The 20,518-nt window shown below is 41.7% G+C and overlaps 1 protein-coding gene across 1 annotated transcript in view; it reads right to left on the bottom strand.

Annotated features, from left to right (window-relative positions):
- LOC132863485 (leucine-rich repeat transmembrane neuronal protein 4) overlaps positions 1-20,518 on the bottom strand; it is a 135,615-nt gene that overhangs the window by 45,658 nt on the left and 69,439 nt on the right. The window lies entirely within an intron of this gene.

Genomic DNA, 20,518 nt, shown 5'->3' with positions numbered 1-20,518 from the left:
CCCCTATGATGAACCTGTCCAAAGTTCTGAAAGTTCAGCTCATCGGATGCGCCAACGCAGACTCTGCATTACCACGGAGACGTTCTTTAATATGCACTGCGTCTCATTTCTGAATTGTTTAGAACATCTGTTATGACAAGAAGTACTTCCTGTCACTGTGGAGCGAGAACTGCAGTTACATTGATCATCAAGGGAGAAAGGAGAATCAAAAGAACTTCAAATCAAAGTCAGCGTCTGTCGTTTTTAACCACTTCACATCGCTCTAAAGTACACAAACGGAAAGAAGCCACCCGGAATCAAAGTACTAGGCAAAAGTGCATAAACACGTCTAGTTCATGTTACAAAGCTGTCATGTTCGAAATCCGATTCATATGTCTGATTCATAAGGAGGGACCAAAGACTGGTTCAAAGCCTGTGGGCCTTTTTTTATTTTATTTTATTTTTTTACAAGTACTGATGATGAAAGGGGGGGACACGGTGGCTTAGTGGTTAGCACGTTCGCCTCACACGTCCAGGGTCGGGGTTCGATTCCAGCCTCCGCCTTGTGTGTGTGGAGTTTGCATGTTCTCCCCGTGCCTCGGGGGTTTCCTCCGGGTACTCCGGTTTACTCCCCCGGTCCAAAGGCATGCATGGTAGGTTGATTGGCATCTCTGGAAAATTGTCCGTAGTTGTGTGATTGCGTGAGTGAATGAGAGTGTGTGTGTGCCCTGCGATGGGTTGGCACTCCGTCCAGGGTGTATCCTGCCTTGATGCCCGATGACGCCTGAGATAGGCACAGGCTCCCCGTGACCCGAGGTAGTTCGGATAAGCGGTAGAAAATGAGTGAGTGAGTGAGTGAGTGAGTGAGTGAGTGATGATGAAAGGAGGGACCATGGATATAAAGACAAAAAGGACTGCATGACCATGAAAGGTAAATCTATTTACAGCAGCGCTGTCAGGGGAGATGGAAAGAGAAGGCCAAAGAGAAAGAGGGAGGAAAAAAGAGAGATAGACAGCTGCAGGAAATGTTTTACCCTGACTTTAGAAATAACAAGAGTGAAATAAATAAATAAATAAATAAATAAATAAATAAATAAATAAATAAAGCCCAAGTGCTGGGGTGCGATGGAGAGCTACAAAAGCCTAGAGGTGAATCTGTAAAATTAACTTTATTATCACACAGCTGACTGAAAAACAAGCATGATGTACAGCACAGAAACACCAAAAGACGGCAATAAAAGTGAAGCAAAATGAAGTAAAGAAAAAAGTAAATTACTTTGTGTCTAATACCTTCACAATCGAAGTCAACATCTTGACAACGGCGTATTCTGACAGTAAAGCACATAAGAGAGATGGGAGAATGAAAAGGTGCTTGATTTGAAAGGTTTTTCATTTGTAGTACAATGAAATGTCACAAAAAAAAATAAAAAATCAAATCCCACATGGCCTTTCACAGATTTGGCTTCTTGAACGCTCAAGTCATTCAAGCTTGAAGAACAGACACTGGCATGTAATTCTGATTCAGAGAACATCATCATGAACAACTCGAGCAATTTTATGCGAAATTGGGATAAAGGCACTTTCGGTAAACGGGGGTCTCTAGAACTATTGGGTTATGATAAAAAAAAAAAAAAGAAAAGAAAAGTAGTGTACAAATATAACTATAGACCTCATGAGATCGGCCTCGGTCGAAAGCACCGGGTTTACTGCTGTGATTTGTAGATCATGGCTCCAAAACCACAAGGATTTTTTTAAACTGCATAAGTCAAAGATCTTAGATTCATGCTGTCAACTTTGTCATGGTGAACATCTCTAATCTACTGAGCAAATAAAATTCTGATGGAAAGCCAAAAATCCAATCCTTCACCTTTTGTAACTGCTTTAAAGGTCATGGTGGATCTGGAGTCCATCCCAGAGCACCACAGCCAGTCCACCAACAGGGAGGTACAAGGAAATGGAAAAGGTTCAAATCACTAAGCCTGAACTTGTGAGATGCTGAGGATCCCTCAACCATGAAGGCCATTAGGTTTTCCTTGGTCAACGCTACAGTTGTGTCCAAATACACAACATTGTCCAAGAAAAGAATCTTAGAAGAGTCCTAACAGTTTTGCTATTGGTTTGCTGTCCTACAGTAATGTGTAAACCTGTTCTGTTTTAGTAGAGTTTGTCAGTCATTTTTTGACTGACTGTCAGGGTTGGGGGTTCGATTCCCACCTCCACCTTGTGTGTGTGGAGTTTGCATGTTCTCCCCGTGCCTCGGGGGTTTCCTCCGGGTACTCCGGTTTCCTCCCCCGGTCCAAAGACATGCATGGTAGGTTGATTGGCATCTCTGGAAAATTGTCCGTAGTGTGTGAGTGAATGAGAGTGTGTGTGTGTGCCCTGTGATGGGTTGGCACTCCGTCCAGGGTGTATCCTGCCTTGATGCCCGATGACGCCCGATGACGCCACAAGCTCCCCGTGACCCGAGATAGTTCGGATAAGCGGTAGACGATGAATGAATGAATGAATGAATGAATGAATGAATGAATGAATGAATGACTCTTATCAGTGTTTTGACATTTACATTTACAGCATTCAGCAGATGCCCCTTATCCAGAGCGACTTACATTTTATCTCATTTTTATACAACTGAGCAATTGAGGGTTAAGGGCCTTGCTCAGGGGCCCAGCAGTCAGAACCTGGTGGACGTAAGAATCAAACTCACAACCTTCCGACTGGTAGCCCAACACGTTAACCACTAGGCTACTACATCCCACACTTTGACATTATAGTTGATCATTTGTGCCCTGCTATAGATATTGTTCAATGTTCAAGGATTCACCAAAATAAATGCAATCGAATAATAAATAGATCACAAAGCAACAAACATCTATAGCCAGAAGCAAAAACTAGACATGCTCTCTGGGGGAAGAGACGGCTCTTTTCCTAACACGTCAATCAAACTTCCTTAATTTGTCATGAATGAAGTAAGTCCTAGAAGTTTGTCCTCATCCATTTGGTTAGTAGCTGTTATATTATAGAGCGATCCAGATTGTGATGGAATGCTGATCTTTAATTGCACCGAGAGGGTAAAATGGTTTACATATCAGATTGGCAGAGAAGCCTTTGCTCAGCATTCTCAATTTCCTCCATCTACTCCGTCCAAGTTTTAACCGATTTACGACAGAAGCACTTACAGAGATGTCACCTTTCCCTCTCGAAGAAGAGCCATATACTTTGCCACATGACAAAGTATTATTCAAACAGACCTATCTGAATCAGATAAGGCAGTAGCTTTGGTATCTCTCTGGCTCCTCATCGTCCAATTTCCTCACAGTATCCCCTCAGTGCAGGAGGATGATGCAGTTCCCTGCAACTCAGGTGCCGCCATGCTGATCCAGTCAGTAATGCAGCATGAGCTCTCTCCAGGGATGGGAGGAGCTGACGAAATTCAAATTCAGACGTTTATTCGTGGATTAAAAGATTCCTTGTGGAACAAAATGATGTATGTGGCATAAAGTGACATTATGGAATACATCCACAATACATTTTTGATAAGTAAAGCACAAAACAGTGGTACTGTAAAAAATAAATAAATAAATAAAAAGCTTGAGAAAGACTCTCAAAAATCTCAGAATGAACCTGGTGTTGAAACTGGAAATGCACAGCATGTATCACTGTGTATTTCTGTTTTGCTGGGTTTTTTTTTCTTCTTTTAAATGTAGTACTGTCTGTATTCCCAAATGTAATTTTGCTTCAAAATAATGGAAAAGAAAACAGGAGTCAGTGAAGGGACAGTAAAGTTTTCTGCTAATGGAAAGGCCAAAAATCTGAGCATTCAAATCCCATGGACTGAATAAAAGCCACTGGTGAGTACATGAGTCAGGCCATGAGCCTTGACTGCTCAGTTCTCTGGCTGGATTGAATTAATGTGATCTAACATTATAACTGACATCTGTTGAGTTCCTGAGGAGGTGATTAATGTTCTTTAACAGCAGCTCTGAGAGAAGTACATCTGCAGGTTATATATACTGTATATATATATTGTCGCTGTCGGGCGAAATCCTCATATCTCCAAAAACGCCGTACCTTATCTGCAGTACACAGGGTTTAGTCCGCGTTGCAGTGGATTGTCTTGCGCTAAATTCCTGTCCTCAGACGAGCACCAGAACTAGCGGGGGTCAAGAATTTTTTTTTTTCTTTGAGCCCAGTGTTTTGAAGACATTTACCTCAGAAGACGTGTTGATTCGTTGCGACTCTTCTTGAGGAGAAATATGACGTGAAGCTCTCCCGCGGAGTGAGGAAGAGGTGGACAGTTGAAGTGTCCAATGGAGTTATGAGATTTGCGCTCAAGCTATTTTCAAGACTTTAGATTGGTTAATAACTTGTAAAAATAACAGACCCACGTGGGGACTGACCAATAGCATCGATATGTGAAAAAATATGAAATTGACCAAATTTGGACATACGAGGTTTCCGCCTGACAGCGACGATATATATATATATATATATATATATGCAACTCATAATGGCATGAAGCTTTCTGTAGGATGTTTCATTCGCTTTTAGGGAAAGAGTCTCTAGTGTTGTAACATAAAGTACATTATCTCTAAATACCAGCCCAAAACCAGCCCAAAAGTTTTATTCCTTCCATCCTTTTTCCTATCCCCATCCACGTCTTCAAAAGGTTCCACTTCTTCGGTTTCCCTCTCCTAGCACATCCGCCACAATTATCAGCTAATTAACAAGCTCGTCATGAGCCGAAACAAGTGCGATAAGAGTGTGGAAACACAGCCGAGTTACTCCTCGCTGGGAAATTTGCTTGGAGACGTTTTTTTCTGAGAAGCTTATCATTCCACACCTGCCCCAGTTTCACCACGTGTCAAGAATACCACCCAGAGAAGGTCAGAACAGCTTGACAGAAACAGGTCAGAGAACCAAGAGTCCCTCACTGGTTTCAAAACACAACGACCTTGAAACCTTGGGTTCTGAAACACGCCACCGTCCTCTGCGATGTTGCGACGTTCCAACGTCACGAGCTGTAACAAACACTAATTGCAGCAAAGACGGTGGTGAAAACACGCATACGCAGACACTCATCGAGATCTCAGGCAACAGATGGGGAATAAAAGAGGGACAGACAAGACACTTCTCACTCAGCACTGTGAGTGATTTACACAGGATTTGCATTAAGACCAGTCTGGCCATTAAAAGCTCTGACGTTTGTTACAATTTCTCTGTTGAATTGACAGGACCAAGTCTAACTGCCTTATGTGCACCACATGCAATGTTAGAAGACACTTAATCCTACCTTAGCCGTATTAAACTGGAACTGGAACTCAAATACTCTTCTGTATTAAATAAAGAATGGTGAAGACAGAAGCTTCTTGGCTTTTCACAATTCTTTTATCATGTTTTTGTCCTGCAACAGAATCAGCTTCTGTCCATTATGAATCATCTGGGTTTGTCTCGTTAGTCATTGTATGTACTACGCATGGACAAAGCATTAGCCTGGGCACCAACACAAGCAGATGCTGTGTCCATGTTGTTATTATTATTATTATTATTATTATTATTATTATTATTATTATTATTATTATTATTATTATTATTATTATTATTATTATTATTTTAGTCAGACTGGAGGGGGGCACGGTGGCTTAGTGGTTAGCACGTTCGCCTCACACCTCCAGGGTCGGGGTTCGATTCCCGCCTCCACCTTGTGTGTGTGGAGTTTGCATGTTCTCCCCGTGCCTCTGGGGTTTCCTCCGGGTACTCCGGTTTCCTCCCCCGGTCCAAAGACATGCATGGTAGGTTGATTGGCATCTCTGGAAAATTGTCCCTAGTGTGTGATTGCGTGAATGAATGAGTGTGTGTGTGTGCCCTGCGATGGGTTGGCACTCTGTCCAGGGTGAATCCTGCCTTGATGCCCGAAGACGCCTGAGATAGGCACAGGCTCCCCGTGACCCGAGGTAGTTCGGATAAGCGGTAGAAGATGAATGAATGAAAGTCAGACTGGCAATAGAGTACTGACCAGGAACCAGAGCCTGCATCAGACCAATTTAGATATTAAAATGTAACTAGATTTGTAAAGTTGCGACAAACTTTGATGTTGGCTTTGACGACGTAAGTATTCGCAAAGGCCGGTGCTTTTTGGAGGCGAGTGGACATAAGGTTCAGTGTTACTTTTGGAGGCAAAAGACAGAAAGATAGGGTGCCAAAACATTTGGAGGCAAGTGGAGACGAGCATGTGACATCATCAGAATACACGTGAGGAAGTTCCCCTCATTGTTCTGAATGTTTTGATATGTCACATGTCCATGTTGTGAAAAGTTTTTTGATTTTGCATATTTTGGGGGCGGGGCCGCAGGACAACCGAAAGGCCAGTCAATTACACCAATATAAAAGTTTGTTCAGAGTATCACCCTAAAGGAGCTGGCCGAGTTTGGTGTAGATCGTTCGAAAGCTTGCCGAGTTATAAACCTTCAAAGTTTATAATGGGAGTCTATGGGAAAAAAGGCCATTTTGAGACCCGGTACCGGACGTACCGGTACTCGGATCGCTTAGAAAAGTAATAGCAACAAACTTCAGACCAGGGTCTACAACATATCTGAATTTGTTGCATGTGGCTCGAAAGCTCTAGGCTGCATTAAATTTTATAAATTTTTGTCTAAGCTGAAACAGGAAAACAGATTGTTGGCTTCTACAAAGCTACATAACTACAGGATACTTATTTTGGATGCATGACCCTTGCTATTTAATGTCATCCCATGTTCATAAAAACAACCATAACTCGCTTGATCAAATAAAATACAAGCAAAATTCACTACAACACACTATAAAGAAACTGTCATACGCAACGCTACAACATGTCTCGTAAAGCACACAATCATATCGTATGCAAACGAGTAAAAATAAAGACACTGTGTTCGAATAAGCTCGAGACATCGTAAGGATAAGACTACATAAGCATAAGAACTATAAACACATATAAGTCCTTCCTCTTTTTTCTTAATGCAAGTATACGAGCATGGTGTTATTTTTATGAGGGCAAATACACGAATCATGCTCCCAAAACCCACAGCAGGGGTCAAATACATAACCGTAAACTGGGACACAGGCCTGGGATCAAATCAGGTGACAAAGCAGGTGACAAAACAAGGATATAAAACAGGATTTAAAGCTAAATCATAACAGAGCGTAAGCGTATATCACTTTGTTGCCATAGTAACTGCAACACTGTGCAAGAAGGGGATTTGTAGCACCTTTACCAGGAAACTGATTTTCTCTGTACAGTAAATCCATATGCATTTCCCTCATCTACATTAATGGAATCAACTAGCATAATTACTCATAATCCTTTTAGATTTAATTACATTATATCCCTTTTTGCAGAATTAATTAAATCTCTGGGCAACCAAAACATGGGTCTGGGTTTCATTTGCCCAGTGGTTTTTGCAGATCTACTGGCTTTCTCAATGTTGTCTATTATATTTTGGTTTCTTCGTTCTTTTATAAGGTCGCTTGTGTTTCTAATCTGTCTCCATACTATGAGGTGTGGCTTCTGCGTGGTTGGAATGAAAACTTGCAAACACACCGGACCTTTCCGGATAAGATTGGACACCTCTGGTCTACGGTCAAAAGTTATGGTTCAAAGTTATTCACTGATGGACAATCAGCAATAGATTCTAAGATTGTAAAGCAAAAAGCTTTAGCTGGAGGGGGGCACGGTGGCTTAGTGGTTAGCAAGTTCGCCTCACACCTCCAGGGTCGGGGTTCGATTCCCACCTTGTGTGTGTGGAGTTTGCATGTTCTCCCCATGCCTCGGGGGTTTCCTCCGGGTACTCTGGTTTCCTCCCTCGGTCCAAAGACATGCATGGTAGGTTGATTGGCATCTCTGGAAAATTGTCCGTAGTGTGTGATTGCGTGAGTGAATGAGAGTGTGTGTGTGTGCCCTGTGATGGGATGGCACTCCGTCCAGGGTGTATCCTGCCTTGATGCCCGATGACGCCTGAGATAGGCACAGGCTCCCCGTTCGGATAAGCGGTAGAAGATGAATGAATGAATAAAAGCTTCAGCTGTATCATCATACAGTGTATCGCCTATGTATGCTATCAATTTAATTCAATGTATTTGTATAGTGTTTTTAACAATTCACATAGTCTCAAAGCAGCTTTACAGAAGTATAGGGAATGAATAAATAAAATAAAGTCTCTAACCTTTATCCCTAATGATCAAGCCTGAGGTGACGGTGGTGAGGAAAAACTCCGAGATGAAATGAGGAAGAAACCTTGAGAGGAACCAGACTCAGAAGTGAACCTCATCCTCATTTGGGTGACAATGGACAGGAAATAATGTCAATGTAAATAATGTCCTTTCTACAACAGTTTATAGTCCAGTGGAATTAAGCGACCGAAAGCTCCTGAGGAACTAAAAGATCAGCTCAATTTCTGAGTTCACCGCAGACTCCAACACTAATTCCTTCCTGCCAGTCTTCTAATGTTCACTGATGAAGACCCGACCAGCAGACATACAGCAGTCTCCAGGTGGCCCCTTCACAACAAGCCCATGAGTCACTGGCTGACCATGCAAATCAATCCCCAGCAGAGTGACCACCAAGCCACGAGACTCCAACCGGGAGCACACTGTAGATTTGTTCCTCTATAATTATTTATGTTGTATTTGTGGAACTGATTCCACAAAGGGACTCTTGATACTAATTAAAACTAGCTTGTCCCTTTTGTTGTCTTTGGAATTGGGGGCAAGTCGTGGCCTAATGGTTAGAGAGTCTGACTCGTAATCCTAAGGTTGTGGGTTCAAGTCAGCCACGACTGAGGTACCCTTGAGCAAGGCACCGACCCCCCCAACTGCTCCCCGGGCACCGCAGCACAAATGGCTGCCCACTGCTCCGGGTGTGTGTTCACGGTGTGTGTGTGTGTGTGTTCACTGCTGTGTGTGTGCACTTTGGATGGGTTAAATGCAGAGAACAAATTCTGAGTATGGGTCACCGTACTTAGCCGTACGTCACGTCACTTTCATCGTCACTTTCACTTTTAATCTCAGCTTCACCCTGGCCTACAAACATCAGCCAAAATCCGGCAAGCTACAACTTTGCCTCTTGGGGGCAAATAACAATGCTCATTCATGTAATCAAACCAAAAACATAGAAAAAGTTTGTTTTATCTTTATCTCAATCACTAACACACTCTTTGGAACTTACAGTATCAAACCAACATACAGTAGGAGGAACCCAAGAACCTGGATGGAAATCCATTGCCTATATTATAGAAACTTCATTTCCTGAATGAATCCTGAAATTCCAAATGGTCTGTTTTTTTTTTTATTCATCATACTTATCTAAAAGGAAATGAAATGAACTCAGCCTTGGAATGCTTCATACAGTATTTAAAACAATTCCAAAGAGCTCAGATCGACTGCGTGCTTATTAAGCAATGCCTTTTGTAATTAGCAATGCCCCCACAATGTCACGCCTCATGTTTACTCTTAAACATAAACCTGGCACACATTTTAACTAAGCGAGCTTGTGATTCACACCGAGTCTTTCTTGTCTGTGGTTTACTGTGGATGTACTGGTCTGTAGCTACAGTAGTTGTTGCAGCACAGCCTTTAAATCATTCATTCATTCATTCATCTTCTACCGCTTATCCGAACTACCTCGGGTCACGGGAAGCCTGTGCGTTCTCAGGCGTCATTGGGCATTAAGGCAGGATACATCGCAGGGCACACACACACACTCATTCACTCACGCAATCACACACTAGGGACAATTTTCCAGAGATGCCAATCAACCTACCATGCATGTCTTTGGACCGGGGAGGAAACCGGAGTACCCGGAGGAAACCCCTGACGCACGGGGAGAACATGCAAACTCCACACACACAAGGCGGAGGTGGGAATCAAACCCCGACCCTGGAGGTGTGAGGCAAACGTGCTAACCACTAAGCCATTAAAGGAGGAAGCAGAGAGATTTGATTTGTATATGATTTATACCCATACATTCCATTCATGCTGACATCAATGGCTTATTCAGAAAGAAAAAAAAAAAAGTTTCTAAAATCCCAGGATGTCATTTTGTAATGCAGAAATCATACAATACGTATATAGAACGCAGCAACAGAAATCCTTTCCATTTTAAGAGTGTCATTTTAATATTTCTATTTTAATATTCAAAGCATGAACCAAATCATCACCATTATTAACTACACCATTTGACGACAGCGGGAGGCTGTCGGACTCGGAGATAGTCTCGTGCGGAGTTTCGACCTATCTCCTGCTCGTCTGCCTGTATGAACTTCAATAACTAACGAAGGGTTGAACGCACAGGAAGACCTTCAAAGAGATTTCTTTTTTCTTCTTCTCCTTTTGCACCCTTTGAAACTCAAGAGAATGGAGGCAGACTGCATTAAAAAGTGTGTTTCCCAGAAACGATGACTTATGCAAAGGACAAGTCGAGGTGGAAGACATTTCACCTCCCAGGGGATCGTTTCAACGTGATGCGAACACAAACATGGTTGCACGCCGTCTCAGATGCTGTGTCATGGCCGTGAGTGACAGCGACACGTACCGACTGTCTTGTTTCCGGATACCTGTCGGCAGGTCGCCGTTCACCGCCGCTGACATTTTCAGGGCATCTCAGGTTCCTTTAGGACTCGATTCTATGCGCTATTTATTAACTGTGCTATCGGAAAGAATAGCCGTACGGTTAACATGGTCAGTACATTTTCTTTAGAAATTTCTTCACGCAGCACATTACATGACATTACTGTTAATGTTGTCAAGAATTATTCAGTGGAATAGTTTTAATGGATGCTTTTAGCTTTAAGTGGTCACGTCATAAAGAGTACTATTTGATTCCATGTATGTATAAGCTGTACATTCTTTCTTTCTATATTTCTTGAAAAGACTTTGTTACTTAAGCCTCTGGCATCAGGATCGCTGTTTTTTTTCATTTGGTAATTTCTCTCCTTCATCTTATAGACAACGTGCTATAGACACGGGATGCACTTATTTCCAGGGATTTCAGAACAGCGTAACAGATATTGCGTCATCGGGTAGGCGCGGCCTATTTGATAATCTAACCCTAACCCTAACCGTAGTTTTTGGTTGTTTATTTGTTTTTGAAAATAGCTTAACTGTAAGATAATAAAGCATAATAGATATAAAATATAAAATCTACCTGTATGACTGTTCTGTCCTTCATTATCCATCGTAGGTACGCTGTTTTTTTTTTTCCAAGACCTCCAGAAACACGCCCACTTTACGTCGTGGTAACTAAACCCCTGGAATTTACTGAATGCCCTATAGACATCTTCTATACAACAACCTCAGCTGAAAGAACCCTATTCAACTGCATTGAACCAGGATGGTAAAAGAGAAGAATATTTAAGTCATATTCATATCATATTGGAATTTTAGTATTTTCTTTTGTTATTATGTCTGGAATTTATGACAGATTATATAGATGATAAAAAGCATGCTTTTAAAATGTTCTTACATTGACCCCAGTTTATTACACACTTCTCAGACTCCTCATACCCCTCGGAAACACCAACGGACCACAGCTGGTCGTATTATACTGTTATCCTCATATATTTTTAAACCTCTTGACCTATTATGTCTTTAGGCATCAATGTCAAGGTGACAGCTAACCATCCTAGTACAACGGCAAAGGAGTTTTCACACTGAAAATCATTCTGAAATAAAAAAAAGTGGATCGATCCAGACAATACAACATATTATACACCAACCTCACAAGACTTGGAGGCATTCTTTTCTAAAATGGCCTCTTTAAAGGTGGGTCAGGCCTTTGCACTCTCTCTGACCTAGTTACAGGCTCCTTCACCCAAACCGACTACCTTGACACCCTGCGCTTATTTTATCTATTTCCCCCTCTAGAGATTTTTTTCCCTTCAACAATTTCCTCCTATATAAAAGAATCCCTGCCATTTGTCTTTTGTTCTTTCCCCCCTACTTCTGCTATGTAAATGATTGGCCTAGATAGGCATGGGATGGACTTGCTGGTGAATGTTGAGCAAGCTCACAGCAGGGCAGTGCTGGACATCATCAATCTGGAACTGAAGGGCAAAACACACAATTTTTTCCATTAACGACATCTCAAGCTTTAGAGTTTAAAATTGTGGCTAAATTAGCATCTTAGTCATTGATATGCCGAAAACGGTACTCATTCTTTTTCCCCAAATCTTTTTATAGTTGCTAGTGAAACACATCAGTAATGCAGAGCAGAACAATTAACGCTGGAAGCTTCCCCAAATGCACAACACTAATTACCCAAGATGCGAGTCTCAGTGTCTCATGCTTAGTTGCCTAGCTTATTTTTCTGCTACGCTTCTGATTTGTTAGGGCTTTTCTAAGTGGTGGTATGGGTCAGGAAGTCAAAAAAACAATGGCTGCAAAAAAAGAAGGATTAACTCGAGCTGCTCTTGGAAGGACTAAAAGGTTGTTGCTTAATGCCGCGCTGTCGTTCTTTCATGACAAATTTGCATCTCGGTTAATTTCCTGTTCTTGTTCTGGCTCATTCTCACTTTTACTTTGCCTCTCTCATCTTTCATTTCTGTTCTTTACCTCTCTCTCTCTCTCTCTCTCTCTCTCTCTCTCTCTCTCTCTCTCTCCCCACACATACCCTGTAGCAGTAACAGTTAGCTGCGTTCACAGCCATTGACCGGGCGGCATCGTTTTGATCAGCAGTTAATGACACTTAGCGAAATCGTTTTGCGACAACCAGGCGCTGTTTAGAGTGGAACAGATGTTTTAGCAAAACGTTCCTGTGGTTTTAATTAGCCATTGATGCTAAGTGTATGACTTGGTGAAGAACTGCGCAGTTTGAAATATGGCCGCCATGACACTCATGCGCTAACATTAACAGAAACTCATGGGGGCTGGCAATGGGAGGGTGCAGAGGAACAAGGTGATACACAGCATCAGTTATTAGCCAGATTGCTCAGATGGAGGCTGATTTGGAAGGTGTAGGGTGACTTTATTAGTGCACATCTGGTACTATAGGAGTTGTGTAGGGCTCAGTATGAATATGGCCATGTCCACACTAATACGTTTTCGTTTGAAAATGTATATTTTTCTCTCCATTTTGGCCTTTCGTCCACACTGAGACAGCGTTTTAAGTCAACGAAAACGTAGCTGTTGGAAGACGCTCTCCAAAGCGGATAAATTTGAAAACGCCGTCTTCGCGTCTTAGTGTGGACTGTGAAGACGGAGGCTTTTGAATACTATGACGCATTTTTAGTCATGTGATGCAGTCGAAAGTAAATAAACGCCTAGCGGAAATGGCACAGGTTGAAGCTTTACTCATGCGCAGTAGGGAGATGTAAGTGTTTTCATACATTTCAGTGTGGATGAGCAACTTTTGGAAAACGTTTGAAAATGATAATGTGGACGCGGAGCGTTTTTAGACGTAAAACTCCGTTTTCAAATATATCCGGATTAGTGTGGACATGGCCTATGACTGGGAGATAACAAAAAGGTACTAAATTATATAATATAGTTATATTACTGTATAAATATATTATATAATATAGTTATATTGCTGTATAAATATATTATCTAAACTGACAAAATTGTCAAAATTGGCAAGTTGCTTACATTTCAGTGTGTTACCTGGATTTTAGATCATTCAGAACACTTAAAGAACAAACATAAATGTAAAAATAGCAGATGATATTTTTAAATAAGAAAATTATACAATGCTAGTTTATAAGTGTAGTAGGAATTAGCATGTAGCTAAGCTAGCTTGCCCACTACAGATGGGATGCACTTATTTCCAGGGATTTCAGAACAGCGTAACAGATATTGCGTCATCGGGTAGGCGTGGCCTATTTGATAATCTAACCCTAACCGTAGTTTTTGGTTGTTTATTTGTTTTCGAAAATAGCTTAACTGTAAGATAATAAAGCATAATCGATATAAAATATAAAATCTACCTGTATGACTGTTTTGTCCTTCATTATCCATCGTAGGTATGCTATTTTTTTTTAAAGAGGTTTTCCAAGACCTCCAGAAACACGCCCACTTTACGTCATGGTAACGAAACCCCTGAAATTTAGTGAATGCCCACTACGGATATTCACAGATCAGCCAAGGAGTGAACAATTAGATTGTGAAGGTTAGACAACTGGGTCAGAGAATCTCCAAAGATGAGTTAATGAATTCACGAGACCTCTGAATCCTCCAGCGCTCAGCCTGACTGAACATCTGTAGGATGTGCTGGACAAACAATTCTGATCCATAGAGGACAAACCTTACAACGTTACAATAACCTAAACATGCTGCTGCTAACATCTTGGTGTCAGATACTGTACCACAGCACACCTTCAGAGGTCTGATGGAGTCCATGCCTTAAGGGTTCAGAGCTGTTTTGTTGGCACAATGGAACTGACACAATGTTAGGTCTATAGACATGGCAATACATTCATTTATTTCAGCATAATGAAAGTGTTTCATGAAAGTCTCACTGCCAGTCACAACTTTAGATGTAATCTAAAGTTTCTTGTAATCATCGTCAGTGGAAAGGTCTCTAGTCCGATTCCTGCCCTGCTTCACACACCATGATCTACATTTATCCACTTTTATCTGTCAAGATACCTTCTCATTGCAAGCTTCAAAAGCATCTCATCAAGACCTCCGCAGCCACAGCTGAAGCACTGTTTGACCTCAGAGACACAGACAACTGGTGTCTGGCAATCATCCTTTGTCACCACCACCTCCACACACCTGCTAACTCCTCTGATGTCACAGCTTTTGAGATTTTCCAGTCGAGTCCAAGTGGTTTACAGTACAACACATCGTAAATGTCGCTTTTAGAGAGTTCCTACATTAGCTTAAAAATGTCTAACTAGGAATCTTACCTTAAGAGGGTTCAGGACCAAACTCAGAGCGACTCTGATCAAGGAAAATACAACAACTTGTATCTTAGAGAGGGGGCGGGGTTTAACCCTGTTACTAATGCCCCTTTTCCACCGAGGCAGTTTGAGTGCTGGTTCGGGGCCTAATTTAGAACCAGTTCTTTCTTTTTTGACCGCCAAAAGCACCGGCTCTGAACCAGGAAAAGTGGTTCTGACAGTAAGTAGCACCAAAACATTGCTGGTCTAGACTTGCATCAGAGGCTGGGGCGGGGCTACTGTTGGCGCATCTGATAATATACCAATGTTTAACACTTTTACTTTACCGTAATATGATCAATTATCAGCACACATGATAGTAGGTAGCTACAAGCTAATGCTAACTTTTTTCTGTGTTAATGATAAAATAATGTTATGTACTTTCTCGATAACAACCTCCGTTTATACAGATTACATGGAGCTGCACGTACACATTGGATTCGTCACGTTTGGGTGTTAATGTAGGTTCACAAAGCCATGAGCATTAACAGTAAAGCAACATCCGCCATTGTTGATCTGTTTGTGTTTGTCGCTGCTGTGCTAACGTTGCTGGGACACGTGACACGTATACAGTGACGTCAGACTCGGCTCTGTGACGGCTCCCTAACCGATGGAAAGGCAAACCGGTTCTTAGAAGGTTCACCAGTGGAACCAACTTTGAACCAGCACCAGTGCTAGCTCTGAACCAGCACCCGGTTCTTTTTGGTGGAAAAGGGGCATTAGAGTCTCTCTAAATGGCATTGTGACAAAATATATACAGTATATATAAGCTTTATGAATAACTTATGAATCTTTACTAAGATCTCTCTTCGCCCACATTTCTATGAATTTTCTTAGAATTTCGTCACTGCAAAATACTGTAAACGCTGTAGGTCAGGTCCGAAAGCTCAATCTAAACTACAGCCACATTGGAACAAAAGAAAATTGATACTAAATTCTGAATCTTTTCTGAACAGACCCCAGCACTTTCAGCATACAACATAATGGTACAGGAAATGAAAAGCTAGTTAGCGGTTACTGCTGGGTGTAAAAGACTGGAATAGTGGGCGTCGTTTTACGTTAAACGCCTGTGTACTGGTGCAGGGGTGCGGGTGGAATAAAGTGTCAGGTAATGCAGCTGATTTTTCATCTGTGCTTGTAAAAAACGTTCATAAAAAACGAAACGACAGCTTACAACACGGATACAACACAAAGCTGTCAGATCCTGAGGAGAACCGAGTGCCGTCATCAAAACCTACTCTGTTCCTGCTACTGGATATGCTGTTGTTTGAAAAATAATAAACTTCAGGGTGGTAAGATTAACTCCACCTCGTCACACCATGTCGCCACTGATTATTCGCATATTACAGCACACCCTGAAGTCTTTTATTCCTTCGTATTCGGCACATTTCTCTTACAGATGTTGCATTAACTTTAAACCCAATCTGTCCGGTGTAATGATGTGTCACATACCGCCTTTTCTCGGGCGTTCAAATTTGCATAGAAAAGAGTCCCAGCTGTTACTGTTGAACTTCACTGGGAAAAAGAGCTCGTAGGTCAGATTCGTCTAGAGTACAAAAATATAACACTTACACACACACACACACAGATAGCAACAAACAGATGCTAATATCAGGTGGAAACATTTTATTTGGTCCATTATCAGGTAAATTACGACGTAAAGTGGGCGTGTTACAGTTAAACTATTTTCGAAAACAAATAAACAACCAAAAACTACGGTTAGGGTTAGGGTTAGATGATCAAATAGGCCACGCCTACCCGATGACGCAATATCTGTTACGCTGTTCTGAAATCCCTGGAAATAAGTGCATCCTGTTAAAACATACCCTTAAAGTGCTCAGCTTTATGCTAGGATAAGATTTAGCTAATATTAGCTAAAACGAAGAGAACCTTGTCCGAAGCTCTACTGTTATCAGTTATCTGTACAATACTGTGATCCCTCTCTCACTCACTCATCTTCTACCGCTTATCTGAACTACCTCGGGTCACGGGGAGCCTGTGCCTATCTCAGGCGTCATCGGGCATCAAGGCAGGATCCACCCTGGACGGAGTGCCAACCCATCGCAGGGCACACACACACACTCTCATTCACTCACACAATCACACACTATGGACAATTTTCCAGAGATGCCAATCAACCTACCATGGATGTCTTTGGACCGGTGGAGGAAACCGGAGTACACGGAGGAAACCCCCGAGGCACGGGGAGAACATGCAAACTCCACACACACAAGGCGGAGGAGGGAATCGAACCCCCAACCCTGGAGGTGTGAGATGAACGTGCTAACCACTAAGCCATACTGTGATCATTTACTCATAAACTGCTTGTAAACATGAAGCAATGAAAGAAGCAGTTCAATACTGCGAGCACTGAGACACTGACACTGAGATCTTCTTTCTTTCAACATGTTTACTGAGCATGCTCAGATGTAAGAAAACGGCTTTCCTGAAGTGACGTGTGGAGCTGAGAGAAACACAACCTCAAACACAACAATCCATTTCTTAACTTCAGTCGTATCCCTGGATGGAATCTGGGGTATAAACGCTCACCGTCACGTATAAAGCCGGTTTATTTGCATACATTAAAGTTTATGAAGAAGGTGTGATTGTCAGGTTCCTCTTATGGGATGTGAAATATAGATGTATAATATTCTGCCTTGTAGAGCAGCGCTGCATCTTAAACGCTCAGTGCTGAGGTTTAAAGAGCGTTCGCAGCACATAGATTTCAGTTTGGAGTTTTATTGAATGTTTGTTTAAATGAAATGAGCGACGAGTCACGGGTGCAGTTCCAGGAACGACGTGTCAGCTGGGTGCAGTTACGGCACGTGTGAGCAACGAGTGTGTGTGTGTTGTGTTTATGAGAATGTGTGTATCTGTATGAGTGTGTGTGTGTGTGTGTGTGTGTGTGGAGTTAAAGTGACTGTTAGTGTTTACTCTCTGTCTCTCTTTAGCTCGTGACGAGGTGACAGGCCTGGATTGTAATTCCACTCTCATTTCCTGCACTATGCAGACCGCCGCTGTCACTCGCCACTGAAGAGAGAATGGCTCTGTCAATCACAGCTCCATTACCCAGAGTTCCCCTCTCACAGCCGTACGTACGTTTAAACAACCTTTTTTTAAGCTGCGTGTCGCAGCAGAGCAGGTCGCCTACTAAGATTTATCAAGACAATGTGATATTCAGCTCTCGCTGATGGAGCGTCAAACACTGAGCTGGGTCTATACTGTCCTGGGTGTGTGTTAAACACTCACTACTGAGATTTATAGAGCTAACACACACACACACACACACACACAGATTTGCATACTGAATTTTATGTGTCTGGATGTTATATTAAGCAGTTGTGTGTCCAGGAAACAGAAGATATTAAGGATGTAGAGATCAAAGTGTGTGTGTGTGTGTGTGTGTGTGTGTGTGTGTTAGTGTACAAACATAAATTTATGTATTATAACAAAAGAAAAGTGACAAGTCATTAATCCCGTACTCAAATATCGATCACCTGTTATGTACCTGGCCTGAAGATAAACGCCTCCCTGTTTCGTGACAGTCATTCGAATTCAAATTAATGCCCCGGACCGTGTTTTTTTTTTGCCCCTGAAAAAAAAGACACATTTCCATAACAAGGTGTTGAAAGAAAGAAACAGTCCACGCTGTTAAACTGACATTCGCTCGTTAGACTATTTCCTCGCAGGAAGCTCCAGGTCTTTACTTTCACAAGAAGAACAGTGCATCAGCGACACACAAAATACATCCCAGAGCTCATTTCACTGAAACTGCACAACTACGTTTGTACTGTAATTGTTTAGAAATATGCCAATTTTTCTTTAAACCAGTCAGGAGTCATTTGTCTGCCACTGAACAAGCAAACTGCTCCTTGGCAGCACTGTGTGAGGGAAGAAGACTCCAATATTTCAGCCTTGGTATGAATCTCTATCATCACAAAGAGCATTTGACTGTCTGAAATAAACTTTCTGACACTTTCAGACAACAGCGCTCTGTGCTGCATGACTGACTCTCTGTCGTCTAAAGAGAAACCTTCCTTTTTAATAAGGACAAATTTCAGATTTCGGTAAAATATGATCGGCTCCTACTGTGTGACCAAGTGCTGTCATTGTGAAGGGAGAGAAATGAGTTTGTCAAAGATTCCTACTGTAATATCCTTTCTCAGTGGACTCCTTTATCTCTCTCTCTCTCTCTCTCTCTCTCTCTCTCTCTCTCTCTCTCTCTCTCTCTCTCTGTGTCTCTGGGTCTCTCTCTCTCTCTCTCTCTCTGTTTATGTCTCTCCGTCTCTCTCTCACTCTCTCTCTCTCTCTGTTTCTGTCTCTCTCTCTCTCTGTGTCTCTCTGTGTCTCTCTGTGTCTCTCTCTCTCTCTCTCTCTCTCTCTGTGTTTATGTCTCCCCGTCTCTCTCTCGCTCTCTCTGTGTCTCTGGGTCTCGCTCTCTCTCTCTCTCTCTCTCTCTCTCTCTCTCTCTCTCTCTCTCTCTCTGTCTCTCTCTCTCACTGTCTTTCCATCTCTCTCACACACATTCACACACCGAGCTCTGTATGGATCGATCAATCATTCTAAGTCAGCTTTGTCCACATTAATTCATTAATACTCCACTGTCAATGCCCTCAAGGCATTTCCACTAATGTGATGAGCCACAATATAGCCACTACACACACACACACACACACGCACACACACACACACACACACACACACCTAGTGTACACATACCTATAGGCTCCCTTCTGTTTCTTTCTCACAGAGTCGTCATCTAATTATCGTTAAATTCAATAATTTATTGCCATTTCAGTGGCTTTGATACTGATGGATCATCAGCTCCGTCCCTGTAACCAAATTAAAAAAACTTGGACCTCATGGAGACACGTCACAAACCCTACTTTCAGAACCACTGCTTATCATATATGTATACATAAAGAATTCATGACTATTAAATAGGTCTTTTTATTATGCAAATGAGCATGTAGAGGTGTGTACAGGTATTCAAACACACAGCGTTTGAGGTGGCGGTTTCTCGAGTACTGAAATCATTATAAGCTTATTATTATTCATTATTCCTCCATCGCTGGTAACATTCTGATGTGAGATAGAAGATTATTGAGGGGAAAGAGGTTAACCGAATATTTATTCCGTGACTCCTATGAATATTCAGATATTTAAATCAGGCACAGTGCACATGCCTATTAGGGTATTAATCCTTTTTTTATTATTAATTTACAATTTAAAACATGTAAGATGTTTTTACATTATAATATGTTATGAGTGAAGCCATTATGTAGTAAAAATAAATAAATAAATAAATAAATAAATAAATAAATAAATAAATAAATAAAAATATTTAATGCTGCTTTGTTTTTATACCGTGTTGATTTCTGGATTCTGATTGGTCAAAAGGTGTTGGTTAAATTTCTATAATGGCAGCTGAGACAATAACGAAGCTGCAAATCACAGGTTTATTTAACGAGACACGGTTTCTATAGTAACAGCGTGGATGTCGAATATCATCTCAACATCTTGAAATAGAAAAGGGATTTTTATTGATATGGTGACATTTTCTCTACGACTATTCTATATGAATCTGTCCATTCGTGTAAAAAAAGAAAAGAAATGTAGCCTTGCAAAAG

This window comes from Tachysurus vachellii, chromosome 20, assembly GCF_030014155.1.
Source record: "Tachysurus vachellii isolate PV-2020 chromosome 20, HZAU_Pvac_v1, whole genome shotgun sequence".
Lineage (NCBI taxonomy): Eukaryota > Metazoa > Chordata > Actinopteri > Siluriformes > Bagridae > Tachysurus > Tachysurus vachellii.
The sequence above is the reverse complement of the archived record's forward strand: the minus strand, read 5'-3'. Positions and strand labels throughout refer to the sequence as shown.